This window comes from Pagrus major, chromosome 1, assembly GCF_040436345.1.
Source record: "Pagrus major chromosome 1, Pma_NU_1.0".
NCBI classification, from domain to species: Eukaryota; Metazoa; Chordata; class Actinopteri; order Spariformes; family Sparidae; genus Pagrus; species Pagrus major.
The window spans coordinates 5,009,200-5,017,619 of NC_133215.1; positions in this window are offsets into that span (position 1 = coordinate 5,009,200).

Sequence of the window (8,420 nt, forward strand, 5' to 3'; positions counted from 1 at the left end):
GGTCGAGACGGGGTGTGCGCTAATGCTTTTAGCTCAGCAGCTACAGTGAAGATTTATGCCCAACAAAATAACATCTTTTCAAATCAATTTGGGTTCTTGTGGCTTCTGGAGACTTGGATTTTATCACAAGGGCGGTTATTTCATGTTTTACATTTTAAAACAAGTCTCCTGTCTGCTTCAGTTGTTGTCCAGAAATGTTTTGTGGACTACGAAACTTACATCAGCATGTTGGTGAGCAGATGGTGATTTTTGTGTTTGGGTGCTGCCGCTGGAAACGGGGTGGATGAGAGCGCTGAGCCTGAACCGTATCCAACGAAAACAAAACTATGAAACTAAAAGAAGCAAAAGAAAAGTTCAGAGGAGTTGCAGCTTGTGAGGATTTCACTTTCCTCACAGTCACTCGAATCAAATTAAATATCTGGGAAACACCTATTAGTCGAACTTTAAGGTTTCCAGCTTTTTAGAAAATGAAAAGGTCTTTTCACAGACGGGTCAACAGCGTGGTTAACTAAAGATCAGGACAGCAGCAGCGTAACTACACGAGCGTGAAAAAGGCATTAACTCCGTGCAACAGTGAAAACACGTACAAACCCTTTTTATATGTAAAGGCAGCTGGTCAAGGATTTGTGCCACCATAGGCTGAATTCTTGTCATTCAGCTGTTTGTGAAGCCGCTCCCCAAGGGCGGCCGCGCTTCTTCAAATTCCTGCCACAGAAGGAAAATAAAAGAAAAACCTCCAACATGTCTGAATACCTGTAGTTATTAATGTTTCTTTTCTCTCAGGCTGCGAGCTTCATGTTCCTTTCAGAATAAAGACCCTCCTTTTTTGACATGTTTTGAAGTTTCCTAATTCTTCAGGAAGACTTTCCAGCTCAGCTTCTTGTTGATTTGGAGAAAGTTGGCCGACCCCTGTGACTCTAAAGCCTGCCAAGCTCAATCAAGAGGATTTGTACAGTGTGAAGGTCCATCATTTGAAGCTTATTAAAAACCCAGAAGACAACTTGTTTCTGAACCGGTGTCTTTCATCTCCATCTGAGCTGCAGTGCCTTGAAGCGTCCACACGGAGGCAACACGCCCCACCACGCCGCCTGGCTGCCTGCTCTGCGTCAAGGGCATCCCTTTGATCTCAATTAGAGGATCTTGCCCCCCCCCGGGGGGGGAGTGATGCCAACACGCCCGGTGGGCACGCAGGGAGGGGTGGGGGTGGGGGGATGTGTATCTCACTCCTGCTTCTGGGGCGAGCAAGTGGCGAGTCAGCAGAAGCTGCCCTCAGCGCTGCAGCGTCACAGGCAGGAGGGTGACGATGACATGGAGAGGACAGCAAGTTGAAATCACACACACACACATGCACACACATGCACACACACACACACACGCACACACACACACACTCTTCCCCCTCTTGTTTCCTCCACACCTGACAGTTTGTCATCATCCTCCCTCCATCATCTCTCTGCTCTCTTTCACTTTCCTCTCTCCTCCTCCTCCTCCCTCCATCATCTCCCTCCTCCTCCCTCTCTCCTCCCTCCATCATCTCCCTCCTCCCTCCCTCTGCCTCCCACCCCTCCAGGCGATGTGATGACCTCTCTGTGTAGTGTAGCATGTAATGCCTGGTCCCTCTCTCTCTCTTTCCCTCTCTGTCTTTTCGCTCCAGATTAAAAACCAAGCTTTAAAAACATTCCCAGATTCCTCCTCCCCCTCCCCCCCTTTTTTTTGCCTTCCCTATCTTTTTCCTCCTCCCCCATCTTTCCTTCCCTGTAGTTAGCTGCTGCTGCTGCCTGACTCACCCTCCTTCTCTCTCTCTCTGAGGTTACATCCACACTGAGCCAGATAAATATAAAAACTGTATTTTCTGTATTTTGGCCTCAAAACACTTTAAGACACAATGATTCGGTTTAAACCTGCTGCACCGCCGAAGACTTCCAGCCTGTAAACTTTCTGTCACCTTCAACACATTCATGAATTTAACTTCAGGTTCGGCCTTTAGTGGAGGACTTTTAAACATCAGACAAAAATGTCAGATTGTTCAGCGTTGAAGTCGACATGTGAAGATGTCTGATCAGAGACTCACTGAAAGGGAAACCACCTAGAACAGTTTTTTTGGCCGTCTGACTCTCCTGTATTCATTTAGATTTTTGATGAAGTGTCATACATCATTTGATTTGTCTGAGAATGGATGAATTTACCAGATTTTATAAGAAACTAGTTGGTGAACCTCAGGAACTTTAGTTTTTCTATTTAAAAAGATGAACTTGTTTGTTTTAGACTTCTATATATACTCATTTTTTGTCCATCTTTGACCTTTCCAAAGCACGCCACAGCCATTTATGCAGCATATCACTAATTGGGGCTGCTGTTAGCTAGTTAGCTCAGCTAGCCATGTAGCTGGGAGTCTGGAGCCCCGTGTTAGCTGGTTAGCATGCTAACTTCAGTGGATATCCGAATCTCTGCAACACAATCTGTAGACGTCAAAACTGTTATTTCTTCACAGTGTGTTTGTAATTTCAGTTTCAACTGAAATCTGACGTGTTGTACCTTTTTACGACGTGACAAGAAAAGTTTACAAAACTAAATTACGAATGTTTTTGCAGGACAGCAGACACAGAGGCGCAGGAGGGAACTGAGTCTGGTGATGTTATCTGTCATTTAGTTTTTACAGCCAACAAATCCCACGAAAAAGACCAAAAATCAACTCTGAAACTTCTTCTTCCTCTGCGCCGTAGAGCTCCACTCTGTTATCTCCTGTTTGATTAAAAACCACAGTGTCTGACTCTGTTCGCTGTGAGGACAGTTTGTTTTTTTTGCTTGAGGATGAAGGTTTTTACCGAAACAACCTGAAAATGCGACCGTGAATGCAGCTTTTACATGTAGGAACGAGGTCACATTTTCTAGTTTTTGCCTCCTTCAGCGTCATACAGTCGAACTCATCACTCCACATCTCTGAGATGCAGAGGGATGAGAGTGTAAAATAAAGGAGGGAGCGACAGAGAGGAGTGTAGGGGAGGAAAAATCACGTTCAAGATGGACGGAGATCAGAAACGATGAAGGCTGTGCAGGTGGATCAGACTGAGGAGTGGTGGAGGAGGTGGAGGATGAAGAGTAGAAAAGGAAACAAATGAAGAAACGAATAAAACTGATGGATTAACATCCAAACATTAACATAATGTCTCGCTCAGATGGCTCAGGTTTTTTTTCAGTCTTGGCTGCCGGTCCAATCAGAGAGCAGCGAGCCACAAAACTAGCGACAACCTGATTAACAGCTAGTTAAAACTGGGCGTTGTAGATCTAAAATTAAGCATAATTGAGCAGCTATGTGACCTATTTCTTGGCTTTTAATGGAGGAAGTGGAGAGAGGAAAATCAGCACTGATTGTTAAAACGACCCGTATTTTATTTTACCTGACAACAAGGAGTAATTACTCTCCTCGTTAACGAGCCAAAGCAACAGTAGTGTGATGAAGAGAAGCTGTAGGACTCCAAAACTCAACAAAAGGAAGTGTATTCAGTGAATTATCGGTAAATGAATGTTTCAGCAGGCGAGCAGCTTGTGTTTGGCCTCTTCGGCACCTGTAGGAAAGTGTTGCCAGGTCTGGCGAGAGAAACCAGCAACCAGGTCAATGGAAATGCTCATTAGCTGAGGATGTAGAGGGGATGGAGGTGGAGCTGTTACCAGCCAGCTGCCAAACCATTCAAATCACACCACTGGACATGTTTGAGGACACCTGGGGGATATTTCCATCCATTTGTGTCGAGTTTTGTGTTGTTGGTTTTTTTAAGGAGATCTCCGTACGGAAAGTCAGACATCTCCGTCCGTGATCGTGGCGACCAAAACAGGCATCTTTAAGCCAAACCATGATGATTTTCTAACAAGTGTTTTTTTAACCGTGGTTTTGCAGAAATGTGTTCTGGCGGTTGGGTCGACAAAAACCAACTGACCAACAGAAACTGAGGAATAAATAAAGTTGGAAATAACGAACAGACCGAGTATCAAAATAGAAATAAAGCAAAGCAATAAAACCCAATACTGGGGCTTTTAATAATATCATTACACTTAATTTATCAAGTACCACACGATCCCCCATCAACACTGACATGTCGAGAAGAAGCTCTGCAAATTACGTTTAGGGGAACAGAAAATTAAATTAAAAACAAAAGAAAATAGCATTAAATGGAAGAATCTGTGAAGTTTCACTGCCTCATCTTTATTCTCCTGTTTTCACCTGTAACATACGTATATAAAAGAAACTAAAAGTAAAGACTGAGTAAAAGTAAAAATCATCCACAGGATTTTCCGTGAACAATCTGTACACCGGCACGCGAATGTCACGTGTACGTGAACCGGTCATGTGACGTGTTCTCAGGTGTGTCGTATGGGCGGAGATTATTCCTGAAACGTTCGGACGGAGATGGTTTTTATTTAAACACCCTCTTTTCAAAAAGTACGTAGTGTGTGGACTCAGCCTAATATGGAAGCCCTGAGGGGCAAGGGAGACATCTTTTTTCTGGTGCTCTAATTCTAAATTTTTTTTTTTTTTTCATGTGTTGAGGGAGTAAAAAATACATTTTCACTCGTGACATTTTTTTCTTTATGTGTTGAGCCGAGTGAAAAACATTTTTTTCTTCTGGTGAGGAATATGTCAAACATGGCGCTAAGCTGCCCTTAGTGTCACGGGTGGAATTCTGGGTATTATCAGCTCTTCTCATCAATGGGTGTCTACGGTGAACAGTGAATCACAGCCACAGCCGAGAGGAAGATGAGGATTTTTTTTTCTTGTGTCGAGCTGAGTGAGAAACATTTCTTTTCACGAGTGAAAATTGTTTTTTTTCACGAGTGAAAATTGTTTTTTTTTCACGAGTGAAAAAGAAAAAAAGATCCTCGTCTTCTTCAAAAATAAAAAATAATTTTCACGAGTGAAAAAAAATGTTTCGCTCGTGAAAAAAAAATGTTTTTCACTCAGCTCGACACAAGAAAAAAAATCCTCATCTCCCTCAAAAATGTTTCACTCGTGAAAGAGTGAAAATTGTTTTTTTTTCACGAGTGAAAATTGTTCTTTTTCATGCGTGAAAATTATTTTTTTTTACGAGTGAAACATTTTGGAGGAAGATGAGGAATTTTTTTTTCTTGTGTCGAGCTGAGTGAAAAACATTTTTTTTCACGAGCGAAACATTTTTTTCACTCGTGAAAATTATTTTTTCACTCGTGAAATTTTTTTTTTCACGAGTGAAATTTTTTTTTTTTCACGAGTGAAACATTTTGAGGAAGACGAGGGATCTTTTTTTCTTTTTCACTCGTGAAAAAAAACAATTTTCACTCGTGAAAAAAACAATTTTCACTCGTGAAAAAAACAATTTTCACTCGTGAAAAAAAATGTTTTCATTCAGCTCGACACAAGAAAAAAAATTCCTCATCTTCCTCATCTTCCCGTGAAAAAAATAACTTTCACGTTGTGAAAATTATTTCTTTTCATGAGTGAACATTGTTTTTTTTCACGAGTGAAAATTGTTTTTTTAACAAGTGAAACATTTTTGAGGAGATGAGGAATTTTTTTTTTCTTGTGTCGAGCTGAGTGAAAAACATTTTTTTCACTGCAGGAAAATAGGAAGAAAATATCCCTCGTCTTCCTCAAGAAAATGTTTCACTCTTTTTTCATGAGTGAAACATTTTTTGAGGAAGACGAGGGATCTTTTTTCTTTTTCATGAGTGAAAAAAATGTTTTTCACTCAGCTCGACACAAGAAAAAAAAAATTCCTCATCTCCCTCAAAAATGTTTCACGTTGTGAAAACATTTTTTTTCACGAGTGAAAATTTTTTTTTTTCACTCGTGAAAAAAAATGTTTTCATTCAGCTGGACACAAGAAAAAAAATTCCTCATCTTCCTCATCTTCCCGTGAAAAAAATAACTTTCACGTTGTTAAAATTATTTTTTTCACAAGTGAAAATTTTTTCTTTTCATGAGTGAACATTGTTTTTTTTTCACGAGTGAAAATTGTTCTTTTTCATGCGTGAAAATTATTTTTTTTACGAGTGAAACATTTTTGAGGAAGATGAGGAATTTTTTTTTTCTTGTGTCGAGCTGAGTGAAAAACATTTTTTTTCACGAGCGAAACATTTTTTTCACAAGTGAAATTTTTTTTCATGAGTGAGTTATTTACTTCATGAGTGAAACATTTTTGAGGAAGACGAGGGATCTTTTTTTCTTTTTCACTCGTGAAAAAAAACAATTTTCACTCGTGAAAAAAACAATTTTCACTCGTGAAAAAAACAATTTTCACTCGTGAAAAAAAATGTTTTCATTCAGCTGGACACAAGAAAAAAATTCCTCATCTTCCTCATCTTCCCGTGAAAAAAATAACTTTCACGTTGTGAAAATTATTTCTTTTCATGAGTGAACATTGTTTTTTTTCACGAGTGAAAATTGTTTTTTTAACAAGTGAAACATTTTGGAGGAAGATGAGGAATTTTTTTTTTCTTGTGTCGAGCTGAGTGAAAAAAATTTTTTCATGAGCGAAACATTTTTTTCGCGAGTGAAAATTATTTTATTTCACGAGTGAAACATTTTTTGAGGAAGACGAGGGATCTTTTTTCTTTTTCATGAGTGAAAAAAATGTTTTTCACTCAGCTCGACACAAGAAAAAAAAAATTCCTCATCTCCCTCAAAAATGTTTCACGTTGTGAAAATTATTTTTTTCACGAGCGAAATTTTTTTTCATGGGTGAAAGTTATTTTCTTCACAAGTGAAACATTTTTGAGGAAGATGAGGGATCTTTTTTTCTTTTTCACGAGTGAAAAAAAAAAAATTTCACTCGTGAAAAAAAAAAAATTTCACTCGTGAAAAAAAATGTTTTCATTCAGCTCGACACAAGAAAAAAAAAATTCCTCATCTTCCTCATCTTCCCGTGAAAAAAATAACTTTCACGTTGTGAAAATTATTTTTTTCACAAGTGAAAATTTTTTCTTTTCATGAGTGAACATTGTTTTTTTTTCACGAGTGAAAATTGTTCTTTTTCATGCGTGAAAATTATTTTTTTTACGAGTGAAACATTTTTGAGGAAGATGAGGAATTTTTTTTTTCTTGTGTCGAGCTGAGTGAAAAACATTTTTTTTCACGAGCGAAACATTTTTTTCACGAGTGAAATTTTTTTTCATGAGTGAGTTATTTTCTTCATGAGTGAAACATTTTTGAGGAAGACGAGGGATCTTTTTTTCTTTTTCACGAGTGAAAAAAAAAATTTTTTTCACGTTGTGAAAATTATTTTTTCCACAAGTGAAAATTATTTCTTTTCATGAGTGAACATTGTTTTTTTTCACGAGTGAAAATTGTTTTTTTCACAAGTGAAACATTTTTGAGGAAGATGAGGAATTTTTTTTTCTTGTGTCGAGCTGAGTGAAAACATTTTTTTCACAAGTAAATTTTTTTTCACAAGTGAAAATTGATTTTTTTTTCACAAGTGAAAATTGATTTTTTCCACAAGTGAAACATTTTTTTTCATGTGTTGAGAGGAGTAAAGAAGATGAAGAAAGTGCATATTTCTGTCAAGAAATGACAGAAAACTAAGTAAAAAAGAAAAGTAAGTGTCTGAGATGGAGGTTGGAAAACATTCTTTATTAATTCTGCAACTCACGTTGTCCTTTAGCTGCGCGAGGACAGTGAAAATCCATGCATCCATCAGCACTAGCACGAGTGTCAGCGCAGTATTTATTTGTTTACAGCGATCAGACTGACTGCTTCACGTGCCCAAATTATGCGCGACAATCAGTGGTATCCCTCAGCCTGAGATATCATTTGAAAATGGAAGTTTGATACATGAACACTATTTATTCATTGAAGTGTAGTTACGGTGAACTCGGACTGCATCATGATTAGGACTCAATGTATTTGCTCACAAATATATTTTCCACTTGGTTTCACAGAACAAAGGGAAAAAAAATGTCCCAAGTGAAAATGTATCTTTCACTGGGCTCGACACATGAAAAAACAATATTGTCAAAAAAACGTTTTTTTCACTGTTTCACACATGAAGAAAAAAAAATTCATAACTTTAGAAAAAGGAGCACCAGAAAACATCCTCAGGGCTTCCGTAGCCTAAAGCTATCAGATGGAGAAAATACTTGAGTATCTCGAATTCTAGTGAATGTACTCAGTTACATTCCACCGCTGCCGAAGTTCAAACATCTCCGAGCTGAAGAACAAAAATCTGTTTCAACACGTCTGGAATCCAGTGAACGCTGCGGATGGATGAGATGTATCTGAGCATCAAAGTGTGGATTTTCCCTTGATGGGACTCAAAATGTTGAATATGTAGATCATGTCTTCACATCCCTCTGTGCCCTCCCATCCCTCCTCCTCCTCCTCCTCCTCCTCCTCCTCCTCCTCTCCTCGGGTCTGTTAGCTGAGCTCAAGTGTTATTCCTCCTCTCCAA